Source organism: Petaurus breviceps, unplaced genomic scaffold (assembly GCF_028583685.1).
Source record: "Petaurus breviceps papuanus isolate PSGF00001 unplaced genomic scaffold, PetGlider_PUasm1.0 90903, whole genome shotgun sequence".
Lineage (NCBI taxonomy): Eukaryota > Metazoa > Chordata > Mammalia > Diprotodontia > Petauridae > Petaurus > Petaurus breviceps.
The window spans coordinates 6,719,803-6,742,888 of NW_027187376.1; the positions used below are offsets into that span (position 1 = coordinate 6,719,803).

Consider the following 23,086-nt stretch of genomic DNA (forward strand, 5'->3'; position numbering starts at 1 on the left):
TGAATAGTAACTGGGAAGCTTACAAGGAAAGATATGAGTTCTGTTTGGGATATTTTGAGTTTGACATATCTATAGGACATCCTATTTGAGATGTTTAATGTAGGCAGTTGGTGATGAAGTAAGGAACCTTCATTTTCTTCACTGAAATTATTTTATATGACTTTGTATATTCTTTTGCATTTACTTACTTGCTGGCCCCAGCTAAGTCACTTAACCCTGTTTGTCTCAGTTTCCTCAGATGTAAAGTGAACTGGAGAAAGAAATTGCAAGCTGTTCTAGTATCTTTGCCAAGAAAACCCCAAATAGGGTCACAAAGTTAATCATGACTGAAATAACCAAACAACAAATCTCTCAAATAGAATCTTAACTACTTGAGTGTATGAAACCTTTTGCAGGTGGCTAAATAATTTTTAAGGTTTTTGAGAAATTTTAATTCCCCAAAGTCTTTGAATAGTCCCTAGAGGAACTTGGCTAATGCCTAGATCCTCTGACTCCAATCCAGTCACTAGATTATGTTGTAAAATGTTAACCCTTCTTCCAGGGCTCAGACAGTTGAACGCATTAAATCGTACAGCCAGGGAAGAGCGTTCTGCATATGTCCCCTGAAACTCTATTAAAAGAGCGATCTCATTGTATTGGGTAGAAATGCTGTAGTGTATGCACGCTGTAGCAGTCTGGATTTGGGACTGAGGAAAGCCATAGACAGCACAAACTCACTTTTAACTCATTTGTGTGCTTGGTGGTTTGCAACTCAAAGCCCCCATCTTCTCCCTCCCCCCCCCTCCCATCTTAGTCTATACACAAACAAGCTCTCCAATCTAATGCTTATCAAGATAGAAACAAGGCCAGACCTGCTCTTCTAGATAAAATGCTTTGGCTTCTAACTGCCTGGCTGCTTATCTTTCATCTTGCAGTGTTAAAACCATAACCCCTTTCCTGACCTGCTCCACTTCTTGTTTTCAGATGAGCTGTAAGGACAAGGGGAAGAAAAAAAAGCATGCTTGATGAACAAGTTCACTCACTCTTGTGTTTCCCCTTTCTGCCTCCCCCCTCCCCCCTTTAAAAGCTGCTCATCCTCTTCACAGTCACAAACCTGGAGAATGTCTACTTCAAATCAATAAAGAAATCACTTAGAAAATCTTGACCATACTGTGTATGTTTTGGTTTATTTATGAAATTTTTCTTTTACTTTACTGTTATTCTATGACATCGTATCACTGTATTCTTGTCTTAAAAGTTACAGATATATGGATCCATAAACTAGATCTTATGGATCTATTTATTTGTTTTTGTTGATGATATTTTACCCTCGCCCAAGGGGAATGTTAAATTTAGTTTCTTCTCTCTCTTTTCCTCCTCTTTTTCTTTCTCCTCCTCTTTTTCTTTCTCTTCCTCCTCCTTTTTCTTCTCTTTCTCTTTTTTTTCTTTGCCTTCTCCCTCAGAATCAAATAAGCTGAATCACCTTCTCATCCATAATGTTTGGTTTGGCTTATCTTCATTCTTGTGTTTTCATCCAAACAAAACATTGGTTCTTCATGCCCTTTGCTTGGCAGCTGAAAGTGAAAATAGTAGGGGATGAGCAGTCAAGATCTCTAACTCTTAAGCATGAACCCTATTGATAACTTGCTATATAACCATTATTTTCGTGTGAAATTTTTCTTGAATATAAAATGTAGAGGACAACAAGAAATGATCCACTATATCCACTCCCCTAGGAATATTGGAATTCTCTCAGTTTGGTACTTCTTGGTTTTGAAAAGAATGTAAACATGTCTTTTATGGGGTTGCAAGGGGCCAACATCTTATAAACATATTCAGTGAACCCCCATATTCCGGTTTATCATAACTCTATCCCATAAAAACCCACATATCTGAACTTTTATGCCCTTCAAAAATATGGTGGAGTATCCAAAAGAATTTAAACCCACTGGAAGGGTTTAGGTTTTGTCCATTATGATGAGATGTTGGGCAAGTGACTTCCCTTCTCTGGGTCTCAATTTTTTCACCAGTAAAATAGAAGTCTTTTATAGCTCTAAATTCATCATTCTATGATGCTATGTTACAAATACAAAGTACTGTTGTGTGTTTAAAAATAATTCTTGTTAAATTTCTCTGACTTAGAATATAAGCTTTATGAAAGTAAAGACTGTCTTGCTTGTATTTTTATTAATAGTGCTTAGCACAGGGTCATATACATAGTAAGTATATGCTCTATCTATTTGTCTGTCTGTCTAAATATGGCATAGTATATTGGTCTTATAGTCAAAAAGACTTGGGCTCAAGTTCTTCTCTAACATTTACTACTTCTAGGACCATTAAACTTTTAATGTCTCCCCAGAAAACTCTCTGCTACCCTTAATTACAGATAAGCTGGTGACCTGTATCAGTGAATGAGATTTCCAGGCTGAGAGGTCTCCTTATTGATCTCTTGGGGGGTGGGGAAGGTCATGACCCCCCACCCTAAAAAGTACTGCTATATAAATATCCCATTTAAAAAAAATAATTTCAAATTGCTTCCTAACAAAGTTATTTTCTATTTTTTGTCAGTAACTGGTATTTATTATCAAAGTCGTAATACAAAGTTATTTTCCGAGGCTCACTGTTCAGACTCAGGACTTTCTTATTTCCTGAGATTTCCAAGAAAAGATAGAATGAATAGAATTATACAACTAATAACTATTCTTTGGCTCCTACTTTTATTTTTTAAGCAATTTGGGTTAAGTAACTTGCTCAAGGTTACACAGCCAGTTTTTTTTGTGTGGGTGTTAAGTATCTGAGGCCAGAATCGAACCTGGGTCTCCCGACTCCAGGGCTGGCACTTTACTCACTGTGCCACCTAACCACCCCTGGCTCCTACTTTCAGATGAGACATCTGCAGAATCCTAGGATCTGTGAACCTAATTGTTTCATGGTTTCAGAGTTTGGAAAGCCATTGCCTAACTGATCATTTGTGATGTACCATCATGTTTTCCTTACTCTAAAAACCCCCAGGAGATGAATGGTTCTGTAAAAGGTATGGTGTTCCAGTAAACCAAAGGTATAAAGCTGGGAGATGGAATATTTTGTATAGGTTACAGCAACTGATCAGTTTGGCTGGAACACAGAGAATATGAAGAGGAGTAATATAAATAAAAGTAAAAACAGTAAAGGTGAGGTCAAGAAAGGCTTTAAATTTAAATAATGGCATTTGTACTTTTTACTAAAGGGAATAAGAAGTCATCAAAATGTGTATAGGGGATTGACATGGTCAGACCTGGGCTTAAAGAAGCTTATTTTGGCAACTCTTTGGAGGATGGGTTGGAAGGTGGAGAGAATAAAAACAGATCAGCTAGGGGGCTATTGGAATAGTCTAGGTGAGGGGTGATAATGATCTAAAGCAGCTGAGGTTTTACCTATTTGAATGAAGGGAAGGGGATAGATGGGAGAAATATTTTGGAATTGGAATTTACAAGACTTTGAAACTAATCAGAAATGAGGGAGAAGTGTGTGTGAGAAATAAAGTAAACAGTCAGAGATGTATCCAAGGTTATAAAGCTAGGTAGATGATGGTCATGCCCTCAATAGAAAATAGGAAATTCAAGAAGAAAGGTAGATTTAGGGGGAAAGAAAACAAGTGATATAATATTTCTTTAAAAAATAACAACCAGAATAAAATTTTTTTAATGAAAAGTGATTATTATTTCAGTAGTACCCCAGTCCACATGGAAATGACAGTAAGGATACTAGCCTGGCTAGAAGAGAGAGGATTGTTAAGAGAGAAAGCTGAACAAGTATGTTGAAATCAGAAAATGAGGAGTCTTGAAGACTATATTGTGACATATGAATTTTATCCTATAGGAAATGGGGAGTCATCATTGAACATGAGAATGACATGACAGTATTGTTTTAGAGTGCTTAGTCTAACTGTTCTAGTATGCTGAGGGTAGGATTCAGTGGAGAGAGGAGAGGGACAGGAATACCCATGATTAAGATCCTTGACTAAATTCAGGTATTATGTGACATACACCTGAACTAGGGTAATCACAATGGAAACATAGAGGAGGGGCATTTGGAAAATTGACAGGGTAACAGCTTGAGTGTGTAAGAGAGGAAAATACAAGAGCATATTCTAAGCGACTTTCGTGGCAATGATTTCCCAAATTCGGATGCCATTAAACAACCACATACCAGGTCCCAAGGCCCATTTAGAGCATTTGTCTGCATTAAGAAAAAATGATACAGGATGAAAAAGGAAGAGAGAGATTTCAAGACTGAGTGGCTGAGTTGGAAGAGGAGGCTCTTTTGAATGGGAAGATGAGTTTGATTTCAGACATATAAATTTGAGGTGATAGCAGGTCATCATAGTCGAGGTAACCATATCATAGTTAAAAAATCAGGACTGGAACAAGACCTCACAAGGGAGAAGTAAGGGCTAAAGATATAGATTGATAGTCATTAGTACAGAGATTTTGACTATGGAAGCTGTGAGATAGAATTTGTTCACTAAGTATGAAAATATTGAGAAAGAAAAACAGGGAGCCTTGAGCCTTGAAAAATATTCATTTAAGGGAAAGATGAGGCCACAGCAAAGAAAACAAAAATGAAGCAACCAAAGAAAAGAGTCAAGAAAGTACTATGTTACGGAAGCTAAGTTGGGAGAGACATAAGGACTGAAGTGATAAAGTGTCTACCATTATAGAAATGTCCAGGATAAAATACTGAACCTGGTGTCAAGACTAGTGGAGTTCAAATCCTGTCTCAGACATTTACTAACTATCTGACCCTAGGCAAGTCACTTTAATCTGTCTGCCTCAGTTTCTTCATTTGAAAAATATGGGTAATAAAAGCACCTCATAGGGTTGTTGTAAGGATCAAATTAGATAATACATAGAAAGCCCTTTGGAAACATTAATATTATTTGCTATTAAATAAAATTATGGATGAAGAAAAAAATCAGATAATTGGTGCAAGAATGAGATCACAGGAGACATTCAAGCATATAGTTTCAGTTAGGGTAAAAGCTACATTATGGAGAGTTAAAGAAAGAATGGTTGGTAAGGAAATGGAGGCATTAGATGTAGACAGATGGTTTAGAACATTTAGTTAGATGAAGGCTATTCAGAGAGAGAGAGAGAGAGAGAGAGAGAGAGAGAGAGAGAGAGAAAAGAACATTAGATTTGAAGTCAGAAATGCCAAATTTGAGACCCACCTCTAATGTTTATATTTGCACCACCTTGGGAAAGTCTTTTACCCTCTTATAAGTCATTTCCTTAGCTGTAAAATGAGAATAGTAATACCTGTACAACCTCCCTCCCTCACAGGACACCCCTGAGGAAAGCACTTTGTAAATCAGTGCTACATACTAATGAATTAATAGTACTAAGGAAAATAACAATATAAGGAAGCAGTGGGATAGAGGACATAATGGATTTGTCTGAAAGAGGAGAAAGAATAGACAGCTATCATAGGGAAACTTTCCCAACAACAAAAATTCTCAGATCCTAGTACGTAGTTACTCTGAAAAGTAAGTCACCTTCTTCTCTAAGAGTCTTTAAGGAATAGTATGGTCCCTAATCTACCTAGGGTGAATTGTGTGATCCTTCTTGAACATACTAAATAGCCTTCTACTTTTCTTTCCAATCTCATGAGGCTATTATTGCTAACTCTTTGCAGCAATACCAAGCTATGTGCGTCAGCACAGCTAAGTGAATTATCTTCAGTACCAAGGGGGAAAAAAGTTCTTCCTTTAAATATCTTGGCAAAACTAGAACATCTATCCTAACACCTTGCAGCTGGCCTCTGATAAAAGAAGACAGATAATAATCACTGCTTCTGGAGCCCTAAATGTACACCAATTATAGTAATAATGAGAAGACCTTTGTCCCAAACCCAAATACACCATGTCCCAAAAGTCTGAGTGCAGTTTAAGCTATTAAAACTTCACTCAGACTTTTGGGACACCCTATCTATTATTTTTTTTGTTTTGTTTTGACTAATCTCTCTGTCTTTTGGTTTCGTGGAGTCAGAGTGGTTTAGAAGGGAAGTATGCGAAGGGGTAAGTTGATGTGCTTTAGTGGTGTGTGGGGAAGCACCATGAAGATGATGTCCATACTCAATTTGAGAGATGCTGACATACATTCAGTTTCTTACCTGGACTTTTACAAAAACTCTATGTTTGTTTTGTTTTTTTCTCACAAAAGGTTGGCTGTATTATAGCCTAGCTGTGTTTCTCTTTAAAGAGGAATGGAGAGAGAGTAACCAAAGTTGTAGAATTAATATTGTTGTCTGTGTATGTTTATCTATCTATCTATCTATCTATCTATCTATCTATCTATCTATCTATCTGTCTGTCTGTCTGTCTGTCTGTCTGTCTGTCTGTCTGTCTGTATAAGAACAATGAGGTAAAACTACATGTCTTCTCTCTCTAGAAGTTGGCAGTCAGAAGACCAAGTTCTCTCTTCTCTCCAGCTTTCACCGATTCTACCTGTGCAGAGCACTGAATCATAATTCTATATCAATAAGGAGAGTCTTATCTAAAAGGCATTTGTAACTCTTTGAGCCAAGGAATACATAAAGTCTTAGAAAAGTTTATTGAATGTCTTTCATTTCGACAAATATTTATAAGTGCCTACTGTGTACCAAAAAGCTCTGTAGAGGCACTGTTGGTACAAAAACAAAAAACAAACAAAAAAAACAAAACCTAGCCACATCTCTCAAGGAACATACCACTACCAATGGTATCAGCCATGTGCACAGGGAAGTAAATATAAAATAATTTGAGGAAGAAAAATGAACTTAGGACTTGTGGGATCAGGGGAGCCTTCATGGATGAGGTAACACTTGAGATGAGCCTTAAATTTTGCTAGGGATAATGAGAGGTAGAGGTGAAGAGAGAGTGCTTTTCACCCCGTGTAAAAAGCAGAGATAGGAGATGGAATGTTAAATTTGAGAAACATTTAACAGGCCAATTTGCCTGAGTCACTCTGTGTGTGTGTGTGTGTGTGTGTGTGTGTGTGTGTGTGTGTGTGTGTATCTGAGGCCAGATTTGAGCTCAGGTATTCCTGACTCCGGGCCCAGCCCTCCATCCACTGTACTTCCTAGCAGCCATAGTTATAAAAATGGATGTGTTATTTACTCTTCTATTGGTGTGTGTGTGTGTGTGTGTGAGAGAGAGAAAGAGAGAGAGAGAGAGAGAGAGAGAGAGAGAGAGAGAGAGAGAGAGAATGAAAGCTGGAATAATATAAAATCAATTTGGAAAGATACATAGGGGTGAGATTGTGGAGGGTTTTAAATGTAATTTAAAATATGGGCACAGGGCAAGGATCCACTGTTTTATCCTAAAACCAACAGGGAATCACTGAAGATCTTTTGAGCTGAGGAGTGATATGGTCAAAGATATCCTAGGAAAATTTCTTTGGTAGCTGTGCCAAGTTCAGATTGAAGAGGGGTATAGACTGAAAGCTATGACATTGAGTAGGAGGTTAATTGTAGTAGTTAAGGGGTCATGAAGAGCCAGAATGGGGGACACAATGGTCATGTAAGTGGAAAGAAGACAGATGTATGAGATACTATGGTGGTAAAACCAACTCTCAATTAAATGCCCCTATGAATATATAGATATATATTATGTAGTAGATGTCATTAGACCGTAGGAAATTAACCCTAAATATCCTATTCTGTCCTTTGAACATCCCAAATACTAAATGTTTATTGAAGACTCCCTAACAAATGCATCAGTTGCAGAGCCTTATTTTCCTCATCTCTACACAGTTTAGGAAGGTCATCTAAAGGTCAGAGAATACATCCTTTCACACTTTTTTTTTTGCTTTTTGGAGGGCAATTGGGGTTGTGACTTGCCTGAGGTCACATGGCTAGTTTTTGTGTTAAGTGTCGGAGGCTGGATTTGAATTCAAGTCCTCCTGATTCCAGGGCTGGTGCTCTATTCACTGTGCCACTAGACACCCTTTTCACACTCTTACAAAAGGATGGAGTGGATCTCTAATGCCTAGTCCACACAGTCTGCAAAGTCTCATGCACATAGGAGGTGTCTTTGGGATATGTTAGAAGGTTGACCAGGCAATATCCTCTGCAGAATAACAGGAACAATTTTCCCATATTGAGTTGATGCTCCTGAATTACCTACCCCGTGTAAGCATGGAGAGAGTAGACAATAACAATAGTGTAAGATTAACAGATATAATACAGTTTGACTCTTCACCTTAAAATCTGCACAATCAAGGGAAGGTTGGTCTCAAAGCTTGTTAAATGCTATTTGGTAATGTGTAAACACCTGGGCCATTTGAATAAGGATTCAATTTAGTTAAGCAACAAAATCAGAGTTGACTTATTCTATAAAGTGAAAGTTATTTCCAAGAGATAGCAAAGTCTGGTGTCTTTAAGGGGTTAATTTACTTTACAGAGATGAACCATTTGATTATAAAGAATGCTTGAGTCATTTTGAGTCAGAGGATCAAAATCTATACCAAGAAATTCAAAAGTATGAGTTTATCAGAGATTTCCTGGTTCCAGATCTCTTAATGCCCTACATAATATTGAAGACTTTGTCCTTTTGCCTAGAGAACCAGGGGATCATTGCAGGGGTGGGAAGAGAGTACACAGACCACTAGACTACCTGATTTCTTTCTTTCTTGGATAGCTTAAAAATGGTTTAAACAAGCTTGCCTTGGATATCTTAAGATGCTTGTGGTCTAAACTTACAAATAAACATGCTGTAGTGCCCAACATTTATTTAACTGAAGAAGGACTTTTTGTTCCAGATTTAGAATTGAATTAAAATCCAAATGCCCCAACATAAGGTAACATGCAGACTTAAAACATTTATGAAAATGTGATAGGGGTGAGACAGTTTGGTGTAATGGGATTCACAATTAGATTTAAAGTCAGAAAACCTGAATTTGAGATGCCAGGTCTGTGACTTACCGTTCATACAACCTTGGTGAAGTCCCTTCCCATCTCTGGGCCTCAGTTCTTCTCTTCTCTATAAAATATGAGGGTTAGATTTTAAATCAATGCCCAATCTCCAATCCAAAATCAATACCCAAATCTATTTTTTTTTTACTTTTCTTTCAATTTTATTGCCATGGAAGCAATAGGCTTTTGAATGAAACTATCCATTCTGTCCTTGGGGTAATGAAATGGATCATAGAATGTCAGAGCTGGCCCAGAACAAAAAGGCCCCATGCATTCTCGCTCCCATTTGGCAGATGAAGAAACAAAACTCCAGGAAGGATGGATTGAACTGCCCTTTGAGGTCTTGTAGTTAAATACCCAAATCATTAAGGACCTTTTGTGAATTAACCCATTTCTTCTGACTCCAAACCCAATCCTCTTTCCGCTGTGCTGTATTCCTTTAAAGTCAGAAGACCTGTACTTGTGTCTCTGCTCAACCATGTGACTCATGGCTTGGCAGAACCTACCAGAGCAGGTGCATTGGTTCCCATGGTTTAATTACACCCTCTATGCAGATGACTCCCAGATCGAGACATTTAGCCCTAGTCTTTCTCTGTAAACTCAGTCCTGCATCACTAACTACCTACTGGACAGTTTTAACTGTATGTCCTTGAGGTATCTCAAACTCCACACGTGCTTAACAGAACTCATTATCATTCCCCTAACCCAAGCCCCTTCCTCACTTACCTATTTCTATCAAATACCGCCATCCTTGTAGTCATTCAGTTACATAACCTAACTTCTTCATATTTGCATACCCCACATATCCACTTGTCCAAACATCATAACACTTCATCTCTCTGGTTACTTCTCCCCAAACAAATTACCTGCCTAGTTCAGGCCCTCATCACCACTTCTCTGGACTATGGAAAGAATCTTTTATTTATTCTTCTTGCCTCATTTCTCCCTCTCCAGTCCATTCTCCACACACATACCAAAGTGATTTTTTTCTACATCCCAGGTCTGACCATGCCTTTCCTCTTATCAATAAATTCTTGTGTTACTCCATCACCTCTAGGAGGAAAATCTTCTGTTTGGCATTTAAAACCCTTCACAACTTGGCCCCAACATAACTTTGCAGTCTTATTATGCATTCAAACCAACTCCTTACACATCGTACTGTATTTTCCATCTACATACTCTGTGTATGCCCTATACTTGGAATGCACTGTTTCTTCACTTCTGCCTCTTAGAATCCCTCGTTTGCTTCCTCTTTATGTGAGGCCATTGCTAAGCAACCAACACCCCAGCCGCTAGTGCCTTTCCCCTGTCAAAAAAATTGTGTGTGTATATATACACACATATATATTTATATATACACACATACACCATATATTCGTACATTTTCTACATGTATTTGTACATATTTTCTATATATAGTATATGTACATATTTTATATATATGCCTATTCATGTATATTATGTTATTACATGTTATTTATCTCAATATAATATGGTCTGCTTGAGAGTAGGGACTGTTTCACTTATTCTTTGTAATTCCAGCAGTCAGAACTGTGCCAGGCATACAGTAGGCACATAATAAATATCTGTTGATTATTAATTGATTGGTGTAATCTTCCAGAACCCATTACTGTCTCCATGCCATGATGAGGCACCAGGGTAGGGGTCCCTCGGAGAGGCATGTTCTGATGATGATGAGTGATGAAATATTACCCAGGCTGTGTCTGAGATAATAGGCAAAACTGTAAAGATGAAAAAAAGTGAGAAATACCTGAACAGGTACTAGTTAGGAGAATGTTTTTGTTTGTTGTTTTGAAAATCAAGGAAAAAGAAAAAACAAACAGGAAAATAAAAAGCTAGTTTATCTTCTGAAGGTGTTAGAATAGCATGCAAATTAAACCCACTGAGTCTAAATTAAATACTGTGAGTATCTGGGACCTGGCACAGAGGAGAAGGGTATTTAATTTCCCAGAGGTACTTTGGAAGGCATCATCATCATCATCACTGTCATTATAGCTAACACTTATTTTTTTTTAATTTTTTCTTTTTGGAGGGGGGAAGGCAGAGCAATTGGGGTTAAATGACTTGCCCAAGGTCACAAGGCTAGTAAGTGTTAAGTGTCTGAGGTCGGATTTGAACTCAGATCCTTCTGACTCCATGGCGAGTGCTCTATTCACTGTGCTACCTAGCTGCTCCCATAGCTAACATTATAATGTAGTATAAAGAGAAATGGACTTAGAGAATCGTGGATTTATAGCTTGGAAAGGACCAGAGCCAGCCTCTGGTTGTTTGAACCCCCTTAATTTGGGTGAGGAAACTGAGGCCCAGAGAAATTAATTAGCTCACCCAACCGCTCACAGGTGCCAAGTAGCAGAGCTGAGATTGGAGCCCATTCTTTACGACTCTAAACCCAATGCTTTTTCCGCTGTGCTAGACTCCTTTAAAGTCAGAAGACCTGAGCTTCTCTCCCTGCTCAACCACTTGATATGCATATGAGTTAGACTAGGTATAGTGCCTAGAACACTGGGCCTGGAGTCAGGAAGACCTGAGTTCAAATCCAGCCTCAAATACTTACCAATTGTGTGACCTTGGACAAGTCACTTAACCTTACATTGCCCCAGTTTCCTCAACTAAGAAATGAAGATATCATACTTAATGATTGCAGACCTTCCAGGATTGTTGTGAGGGTCAAATGAGATAATATTTGTGAAGCATTTGGCACAGTGCCTGGCAACATGCCTATATGTTGTTATTTTACCTCTCTGGGTCTTCATTTCCTCATAAAATGAGAGATTTGGCTTAGATTATCTCTAAAATTTATGAGGTAACTATAGAGGAACTACCTGAAATTACCAAGTTAGATGTTTTAGATTACCAATGAAGTTACAAATAGCCCAAGATTTCATTCTGTTTTCCTTTACACTGCCAAATCAATCAGAAAATCAGAAAAAAATGAAGGTAGGTATTGGCCTAACTGCTGCCTGTCCTAATCAGACTTCCATTCACCTGTTAGCATTCAGTGGGACCTATGCTACCCTCTGTTTGAGAAGCTGACATTCTAAGGGGATGAAACAGATGTCGTCTCTTGCTCATTTTTCTTTGCTGTTCTCTCTCTTTTTTTCTTCTGTGGGAAGATTTGTTTCATGCTGTCATTTAGAGTAGGTGGGTGTGAATTTATTCTTCATTTTTACTCTGGCCTTCCAGGATTAAATCATATTTCTGTAAGACTTTAAGGTTCAAAAAGTATTAAAATTTGGAGGTATTCATTTCTCGGGGCCACCTACATGTAAGAGATCAGATGAGCTCACCTACTTCAATATAGAACATCAATTTTATACTGACTCTGGCTCTTGTTTGGTGATTCCCCCTTTCTGTGTCTCAGTTTTCTCAGCTGTCAAATGTGAGAGCTGGACGGACACCCTCCCAGTCTCCCCAGACTCCCAGCCTTGGTGTCATGCTCAATTCCTGACTCAAACTCACCTCGCATGTCCAATCTGTCCAAATCCTGTCATTTCTACCTTCACAACATTCCTTGTATGCATCTACTCCTCTGAGAAAACAAACATATATTTGACTCTGGCATTAACTTGATTAGTACCCTTTCTGTGAAATACCAGGACCTGAATAGTGTTAACAACACATCATTGGTAGCTATATCTCACTCTGATGATACAAATAAGAATTAAAATCTCAATTTATAATATTCTGCAAGGAAGAGGCAATACAGAAACTTTGTCTCTGTGATTCCACGGATTATAGACACAAAAGAATGCCAATTCAAGTTCTGTAAGTGACATGTTCCTAGAAGAAAGTTGGGAAATGATATGAGGCACAGTGGTATTCTAGAAATGGTTATGGAGACTGAGGCCCTGTATTCAGATCCCAACTTTAAGCCAGGAGGCAGAAGGAGGGGTTAGCCTTCCAGCTCCAAATCAATAATCCTATGAGTCTTTCTAGTTCTGTCAATAAAAATGACAATTATGTTCCAATATTTCAATATTTTAAAAATAAAAATAATAACTATCAGTCATTTAAATTGGGGTAGGATTGACATAAATCAATTTTTCCAAACCATTCAGAGATTAGAAGGAAGAGTGTAGTAGGTAGAGCTCAAAAACAAACAGAAAAAAAACACAACATGCATGGACATGATTTATCCAACTAATCTGTATGTGTTTAGGGGTAGGGGATATACTTATAAACACATTTCTAAAATGTTTTAATATTTCACTGAAAAGTTATATCTTAAATTATATGAGTAAGCTATTGTGTTCAGTTTTGGCTTTTGCATTAGAAAATTTGTCAAAAAAAAAAAGTTTGCCTCTCCTAATTTTTACCCTTTAACCCTATTCAGTGTAGCCCTCATCTGACAAGTGAACTAACCAGAGCAGAGATTTTCAAAGCAAAGCTGTAGAGTGGATTCTGTGTTTGAGGGGAGATCTCTGAATCTGGAGTCCTGGTTATTTTTCCTCACACTATCTTTTGACACCCTATTTGAATTCTGAATAATTAGTATCCCCAGTCCTTTCCATTTCCCTCAGCAGTATACAAAGTGTTTACTTGGAAATTCCATGAAGGGAATGGCTTATATGACTCTTTAAAAATATATCATTTTAGAAAGTCAGGTATTCTTCACATGAAGAAATCAACAGAATATCCATAGCTGATTCTGAAATCTGTCTTTAACACCAACTGTTAACTCATGCATCCAGTTACTGCCTCTTTCTTTTCCTCCTCCTCCTAATTCTTAAATCTCATGACACACATGTAAGGTAAACCACATTTAGGGTGTCATCAGTTTAGCATTCTGAAAACTCCACTTTGGTTTCCACGATATAGGATAACCTCATTTTTTCTGCCTCACTCATCTGCCTGAATGATATCAGATTTATTACTCCACTTATCAGTTAATGAAACATGAAAGTAAATTTATGTTACTGGCCACAAGTAGGGCAAATCATCAGCCTTGCCTCTCTAAAAACAGTCCTTGTATAGGAAACTGTCTGAATAAACAAAAAAGGATACCTGACAGCTAGGTTCAAGAGGCTGAGCTCTGAGTTTCTCTGCCCCATGACCTTCATTCTCTTGCCACCCACTAAATCTTTCAACTTCCTTTTATGTACTGTCTTCCTGCATTAGAGTGTAAACTCCTGGAGGGCAGGGACTGTGGTTTTTTTTTCATTTGATTTTATATTTCCAGTTCTTAGCATAATACCTAGCACAGAATTAGCAATAAATAAATGCTTGTTGACTAACTAGTGAAGTTAGCTCAGCTGTCAGAGGATGTGCTCAAAGGTAGTTTTATAACTATCCAGACACGCTTCTCTCTATTTCTTCTGTCAGGAATTTCTTTGGCAAGATCCAAATATCTTGTAATTCATTTTCTGAAGAACCGAATTGAATTAAATTGCCTTTATATTTAGTCTGTACTTATTCATAATCTTCTATATCTAAGGGGTTAAACATTACAGGAAGCTTTTGATAAATCTAAAGACCAAATCCTGTCATGGAATGATGGGAGAAGGAAGGGAAGGGATCAAAGTAAAAATCTTTTTTTTTTTTCAGTAAAAGGTCAGGAATGGAGTCTATACTGTGTCTCTTACCAGCTGTGTGACCTTGGGATTTGGGGACTCAGTTTCTACACCTCTGAAATGAGGTTGGACTAAATGGATCTCCAAAGTCCCTTCCACTTCCAATCAGTTGACCAGCAAGCATTTATTATACATCTACTGTGTTCCAAGCATTGGGCTAGGCATTGAATATACAGGACAAAAAATGAAACCATTTTTACTCTCAGGAATACATTCTGTTAGTATATTCTCTGACTCTGGGTAAGAAAATAGTTTAGGTTAGTGAAAAATAGCCACAGGGACTTTCTGTCCATGTTCCAAATATCAAGATTTTAACTTAAAAAAAAATAACCCTTTTTCTGAGTAACAAGCTGACCTTCGGATATTGAGATTGATGTGGTTAGCTCACCCTCACCTTTTCCAGAATTTCTCTGTGGAAGGCTTAGATCAAAAAAGGCCTGAGACCTTGGACACTGGAAACTCATATTATAAGGCTTGTAAATTTTAAGCCTAGGTAAGTTAAAACCTCAGGGAAAGGTTAGGAAGTCAGAGTATGTGCATTTGCTTGCCTTTCCTACCACATTCCAGGACAGGAAGAAGACAGAGGATGGACTCGTTATTTTTCATCACTGTGGTATGTGAGAAAAGAGTCTAGAAACATAGAAGAAGGAATATGGGGGAGTAAGTATCAGATTAACCTCACCCATGAGAAACAGACACATATACACAAACAGTTTGGTGTAGATATACATAAAAATCAACAGGGAAGCAAGCAAAGTTAGTGGGTTGAAGGTTAGAAAAGAGGATATTACTGTGGAAGAAAAAGCTGCACATAAAACAGATTTCTTGATCCTTAAGGCAGTTATTTAAAAAATAAATAAATAAAAGTAATAGAACCTAACAGCTTAAAAAAGAACTGGAATCTATTTAGATTGTCTCTTAGACAATAGCAGAATGGCTAGACAAATTATGGCATGAGAATGCAAAGGACTATTACTGAGGTTTAGGAATGAATGAAAGACACAAATAACCCTAAAATACTAGGTAGTATGAAATGATAGATAGTGAAGTGAACAGAATCAGGAGAACATTTTATACAAGGACAACAACATTTTAAAGAACATTTTAAACAACATTGAAAAACTAACAAATGCAAAGACCAGCCATGTCTCCAGAGAACCTGTGGTAAAGTCTGTTACCCACCCTATGACAGAGAGGCTTAAGGTAGAGAAAGAGATTGTTTTGGACATGGCCAGAGTGTGGATTCATTTTGTTTCACTATGCTTAATTGTTACAAGGTTTTGTTTTTGTTTTTAATTTCACTGTTTTTAATTGAGAGGATTAAGGAAAGGGGTAGTTAGTAATAGTGATGCAAAAAAAAAAGAGAGAAAGTCATTAAAACAATTTTTTAAAAAACCTGCACAGAAGAGAATAGAAGAAAGTTTGGAAGGAGAAAGAAAACTTGGATGACTTGAAAGCAACATGTGGATTTTATTATATATGCACACATGTGTATTTCTACACCAAACTGTGTATGTTTGTGTACAACCCTTTTTTTCCTTGTTTCTCTTGAGTAAGGTTAATCTAATGCTCACTCTCCATATTCTTTTTTTTGCTTATACACTCTTTTTCTCACATATCCCAATGATGGAAAACAGCAAGTTCCATTCCCCTTCTTCCTCCTGTATATTTTATATGGTATTTTCCTCTCATCTTCTCATCTCTTTCCTTCTTCTCACTCTCAGAAAAGAACTAATTCAGCCCCAGGAACTAAACCTCTTAATATCTTTTGAAAATATTATTCTAAAGGGACACTTATTCCTTCTACCCCTACAAGAATATTAGCACTACATCCTCTTACAGTCCCTTCTAATTTCTCAAATAAATTTACCTTTCCAAGTTTTCTTTGGACATATGTGTTTGAATTACAAAATTTCGCTTGAGCTTTGATTTTTTCAACAGAAATGCTTTGAAGTTTTCTATTTAATTAAAGGTCTATTTTTTTTTCATCCTGTAATATTATATTCAACTTAGCAGAGTTCTCAGCTCTGTCTATTTCTCTTGCCTTTTGGAATGTCATATCCCTAGAACTCCTCTGCTGTCCTGTCTTGTGTGTCTTAACTCTTTCCTTGGCACTTGAACTCTTTTTTTCTGGATTCTTATAGTATTTTTTCTTTGAGGTAGAAGATCTGAATTTTGGCTATGACATTCCTAGAACTCTTATTTTGGGTTTTCTTCCTGGAAGTAATTGTTAGACTTTTTTTACCTTCTCTTTATCCTCTGGTTCTAATAGATCTGAGCAATTTTCATTTATTATTTCTGGAAATATAATGTCCATGGTTTTTTTTAATCAATGTTTTTAAGGAATACCACGATTATTTATTTATTTTTCCTTGGTCTGTATTCCAGGTCACTTACTTTTGATATCAGATATCTTACACATTCTTCTGTTTTTCAGTCTTTTGGTTTTATTCTAATATTTCTTGTTTTTTTTTTTATGAGCTATTGACTTCTTTTTGCTCTATTTTAGCTTTCAAGTGTATTTTCCTTCCAATTTCTTTCTCCAAAGCTTGTATTTAATTTTTAAATATCTTATCTAATTTCTTCCAGATACTCATGTAGTCCTTATGGATGATCCATTTTTTCCTCCTTGAGTTTCTGTTAACAGTTGTTTTGGAGTTATTTACTTCTTCTTTGGGGGATATGTACATGTATGATAAATTTTTATACTAGTTGGCATTTTGTTAATTAGTTTGGCAATTTGTTAGTTCTTGAATTTGGGACTTTGTACCAGAATTAGACTTAGCATTTAGACTTATTAGAATTAGACTTAGGGAGTGCCCTGCTGTGCTTTTGGGTCAGGTGATTGGCCCTACTTGGTCTCATTTGGGTTCCTTAACTGACCTTTACCTTCTGGTTTGAATGCTGTAGCACTACAATCATTTTTGTAGTTTTGGGGTCCTTTACCAATGCCTGGTTATATACCTTGGGGATTTCTGACCTCTCTGGTGCATTCTTAGGGGATCCTTCAGTTTTTGCTGCCTCAGAACACATAGCCTTGAGGCTATCTATGTCTCTGGTCTACATCACTGTTTGTATTGAGAAACTGTGCTTGGTTGTCTCTACTGTTGTTAGCTTTACTGGTAGCATCTTACTATTCCCTCAAGGACTTCTGACAGGCTTTTTGTGCAGTTCTATGGTGGAAAAAAATCACTTATTATAGATCTCATAGGATCTCTTGATCATTATTCAGCCTGGTGTGAATTTCTGGGTTTTTGCTGGAGTTGGTATGTGGGAGCTAAGTGGTCTGCCTCCTTTCATTCCAGTCTTATAGTCAGGAACTTTAGAAGTGTCCTAGTCCAGTAAGTCTCAGAAGAGAGGCTCCACGAAGAGTCAACCCAATTCACAGGAGGATTATAGAAATGGAATTACAGAGTGTTAGAAGTGGAAGACACGTCAGAGGTCATAAAGTTCAAGCCTCTCTTTTGATAGTAAAAGTCAGAGAAGCGAAGTCACTTGCCCCAGCTTGGTGGTAGCAAAGTTACAGCTTGAATACAAAGAGGCAGGTGGGATTAGAGGAAGGTAAAGAGTCAAGGTGAATTTTGCTTTGTTTCATTATGACTTCGTCTTTTTTGTTTCTTTGTTTCCTTGGAACCGAAGATATTAGACTTTGGAATTTATAGAGAAGAAATCAGCAAAAAAAAAAAAGGCTGTTTCGAAATATGTTGCCTTTTCCTAAGTTTGTCCTCTTCTAACATCACTTTATTGTGAAATGTATTCTGAGGAAAAAAGATATTAAAAACATCACCAAAAAGACAGTACCACTGACTCTATAAGAAATTAAAATATGGAAAAGTCAATAAGGAAATCAGTCAGTTAAGATAACTGGTTGCTTTAGAAGGCCAGGACATCTTCAGTGCCACCTTATTACACCTCATTAGCTCCATTAATTGTCTGACATTGTCATCATCCCACCCACTTCTTGCTAGGTACAGTTTCATCGTGTTAGCTTTGATTTCTCCTCTTCTCCCCACACCCCTCTCCTGCCAGATTAGAGTTATTATAACACCTTCCAGGATCATTGATTTTAAGTCAGGTGTCACAAATTCCACACTCATCATTTCCTTGCAAGTATAAAACTGACTGCATCCACACCCTTTCATTATTTCAGCCTTAATCACTCTTTCCTGCTGGCCAGTACCTAACATGTTCCTTCACTCAGCATTTCATTTTAAAATATCTGAACTTTCAAAATGGAAATAACTTCCAAGTGTGATTCAGAAAATGCAGAATGAAGTACCAGTCCTTAGAAAGAATAGGTCATTTGGGCACTCCATATAAGTGCCCAAACACAACAGCTAGAATATACCCTATAATGTTGATGGTGTTCAGAAGGAAATGTTACAGAAAGAAGTGTATACTAATGATTTTTTAAAAAGGAATCCTGATCAGTGAGGTGGCATCTCAGAAATAGCAGTAACATACTGTGGTGACCAAAATGTTTGTATAACTGTCATGAGAAGAAATCACATTCCATGACCATGGATGCTACAAACTCCTTAAACATTGATAAGCTACAAGACTGCCTGTATTCTTTTATGTACAGAATATTTTTTCCTCAAGGGTTATACAAATTGAAATGCCCTCTAGCAGAAATTCCTAGGCAAGAGTTGTTATTCAATAATATGATCTCTGAGTGGAACAGCAGAAAAGAATACTGCTGGATTAAATAAAGGGACAAATTCACTTGACAAGGTCACTTACAACTCTTGTTAGTGATGGACTAGGACGTTCAATAAAGTTCAGACATATACTAAGCACCTTTTATTTGCAGTGTATTAGGCAGTGAGGAAGATAGTTTACAATCCAACTCTTTGTGACTAATTTTGAGATTTTCTTAGTAAAGATCCTAGAATGATTTGCCATTTCCTTCTCCAGCTCATTTTACAGATGAGGAAACTGAGGCAAACAATTATATGACTTGGTTAGGGTCACACAGCTATTGTCTGAGACTGTATTTGAACTCAGGTCTTCTTGATTCTATGCTCAGTGCTCTATCCGCTGTGCCACCTAGCTGCCCCATCCATGTGGTATGAAGATCAATTGAAAGAATTGGGAATGGTTAGCCAGGAGAAAAGAAAACACAATAGCTGTCCCAAGTATTTGAAGGGCTATCACATGGCATTAACATTAGAGATTTATACCCAGAGATCAGAATCAGAAATGAGAGAAATTACAAAACACACACACACATACACATACGTATACATACAGATACATATATGTAGATATGTATGTGTCTATATATAGATATATACATATGCATATATTTTATCCATCTATAGCTGTATGTGTGTATGTATGTATGTATGTATGTATCTATCTATCTATCAGTCTATCTAGGCTTGATGTCAGGAAAGAAACAAAACAAGACAACTTCCCATACTAAAAGTGGGACAGGCTGCCTCTTGAGGTCATGAACACCTCTTTGTTTGGAGCTTCCCAAGCAAAGAGCCTGGATGACTACTTATCAGCTAGATTATAATGGGGTATTCCTTTGGGTTTGAAATAACACCGAATGAAGCCCTATCCAGCTCTGAAACTCTGTGATTCTGAAATAATCAGAGATTCCCTTGTCTCTCCCATCTATGTCAATAGTTTTGTTTTATTTTGTTTTTCTATTTTTTATTCTTTACCAGACTCACTTCAATTTTATTATCTTTCGTATATAGGATAATATACATTGTTTTGTCTATAAAAGGAAGCAGAATCTAGTATTAAAAACACCAGGCTGGGGAGTCAAATGACCTGGGTTCCAATTCCTATTTCACTGACTGTTAGCTATCATTTTGGGGGAGAAGGTGGAAGGAATAACAATTTCATGCTATGCCTTGATTCTTATAGCTAAAACATGAAAATAATCATAGGAACTTATACATTCCACTCTCCCCAAATGTTCATCAGAAAAAAATAAGGTCACAGATTGAAATGTATTTTGAAAAACCAGTTAAAAACACTTCATATAATAGGGTAGATTTGTTTTGTCACTACCACCATTTTCACACTCTTACTTTTTTCCTGCATGATTAAATCTTGAATGGTAGAACTCTTATTGTGCATCTAAACAATAAAATTGTTTAGAGTTAAGAAAATTCTAAAAATCTAACTTCTTCTAACAGGCAAAGGGAACATTGCCATTGGGGAGCAGGGCAAGCTACAAGCAGAGGGAAGAAAACTGGACAGTTGAGGGAGAAATTAAGATCTTGTATTTCTAATTGAATAATTGGGAACCTTATTTCCTTCATCCATTTCTCAATGCTTAGTCAAATACCTCAGAGGGAAATAAACTTGGAAACAGCAAGGGGGAATCATATTGCACAGAGCTCTGGGCCTGGAGTCAGGAAGACCTGAGTTTAAGTTCAGCCTTAGAATCTCACTATCTGTGGGTCTCTGGGTAAATCACTGTAACAGCAAGTACCCCAGCATACCCAGGTTGGCTGCCAACACAGGTTCTTATATCTGCTTTTCTAAAGGAAAGCAACTAAAAATGGGTTAACAATCTTGCTTTAATCAAACATATATCATTTACCTAGTTCAGGGGGAAAAGGTCAGCACCCCGAACTTCAGAGAATACAAACAAGTTACAAGCAGACAACAAATACAGAGAAACATCAGCAAACAGGCTTCAAACTGTCTGACCATTACATCCCATACCTAGTCAGTTACCAGTGAGTGAAGCACCAACATCTGGGTTTTCAAAGCCGGGGTGGCTCAATGGCTGTTTCATCTGGTCAAATCACAGAACTCTTCTCAAAGTGAGCCACAAAGCAAAGCCTCAAATCAGGGTATATATAGCCTTCTCCTGGCTCAGAGACCATCACAATCCTCTTGACCCACTGCCCAATCACAAAGCAACAAGATGTGCACATTCCTGAAAAACAAGCCTCCCGCCACAGGCTCCAGGTGACCATATTGAGCTTATTAGAGGGCAGAGTATATTTTCAAATCTGGGAAGGTTCTCAGAGTCACTTAATCCTATCAAAGGGCCAAGAGGCAGGGAAGATCTTAGATTCCCATTCCCATAACAGTCACTTAATCTTTGTCTCAGTTTAGTCATCTGTAAAATGGGGATAATAATAGCAATGACCTCCCAGTGTTGTTGTAAGGATCAAATGAGATAATATTTATCAAGTTCTTAGCACAGTGCCTATCACATGATAAACACTATTTAAATGAGTTTTCTTGTTATTGTTGCTATTTTAACTGTTGTTATTATTTTAGCTTGGGGGCACATTGATACATTCTTTGTAGCCAAGGCTATTTTGAAGTTTGGATTCAGTATAGAGCTGACTTAATATGAGTGATCATAAACATATCTTGGCCTTTTTCACCTCAGTATGAATACTTTAGACTTTAGGGTATACTCTTTCTTACATTTTCACTTCTGGAGGTTACCCATATTCTCATTTCTTTGACCCTCGTGCACAATAGCACGACCTATTCCTCTTTAGCCTCCTTTTAAGGGAATTTCTAGTTTAAGCAATTAAACTAGATTTACTGAATGCCATCACATAAAACCAGCAATGTGCAAACCTAATCCTTAAATAGTAATGTGATATCAAAATATAATAAGACTGTAAGAAATGGGACTTTGTTTGGGAAGTAGATTTTACACTTTTACAGAAAAGAAGCACTCTTTCATGCAGGTCTATTGCTTAAGACAGAACCACTATGTCTTTTGCCAGTTCTATGTTAGGTAGGAATTGTAATATTTAGAATATCTTTATCTATAACACCTGAGTCCACATGTCACCTAGGATTCAGTTATTTATTTTGAATGATGGCAAACCTTTCTCACCCACTTGTATTCTTAGGGACTTTCTGCTGTATCTAATCATACATCTCACATTAGGGGGAAAAAAAACAAAAAAATGAGACTTGGAATTAATTCACTGTCTCTTTTGGAATAAGTGCCTTCAAATCTTACTGGAGAAAATGAATCTATATATCTTTCAGCCTGATGCTTATGGAGATCTTTTCAAATTCTAAAGTATCATTCCTGCATAACTGGTAGATCTCCCAAATCAGAAAAAAACCTAAAGTAAGAGCCATATCTATAGTTGCCAGTGTTTTTACAGAAGTGTGAGTCTTGCAAAAGAGTGCCGTTGCATCTATGCTAATATTGCTCAACAATCCTAATCTTCCACAAAATTTGGCCACTGCTCCCCACTAATAAAAAGGAATAGATTAAAGCAGTTGCAATACAGCCTTAAGACAGCTGTTCATTTTTCAAAGGGTTAGCTCTCCAATCTCAATCTTTCCTGTTGTCCAGGCTTGTATCTCCTTTTTCTTTGCAGGACATCTTCAGCTAGATATCTTGCTGTTATCTTAAACTCAATTTACCAAAGTCATAATTGCCTATCTTTCTTGCAGAAGTCTCCTACTTCCTAATCTCAATTGGTCTTGCTTCTTGTTTCTCAGACTTGCACAGTATGCCAGACAGCCATCACAGCCTTCTTAGTTCTTATTTTAAGCGAGAGAACTCCCAACCTTGCCACATATTCTTCCGTGTAGTAAATTCTCTGTTACCTAATAATAGAGTGCTT

At 37.3% G+C, this 23,086-nt stretch overlaps 1 long non-coding RNA gene across 1 annotated transcript; it reads right to left on the reverse strand.

The window, feature by feature from the left end:
• Nucleotides 1-1,147: 1,147 nt before the first annotated feature.
• Nucleotides 1,148-21,305, reverse strand: LOC138151573 (uncharacterized). The gene is made up of 3 exons (XR_011165868.1): nucleotides 21,195-21,305; nucleotides 8,920-8,977; nucleotides 1,148-1,553 (listed from the first exon to the last, which is right to left on the reverse strand). It is a non-coding gene; the product is annotated as an uncharacterized lncRNA (long non-coding RNA).
• Between the last annotated feature and the right edge of the window lie 1,781 nt (nucleotides 21,306-23,086).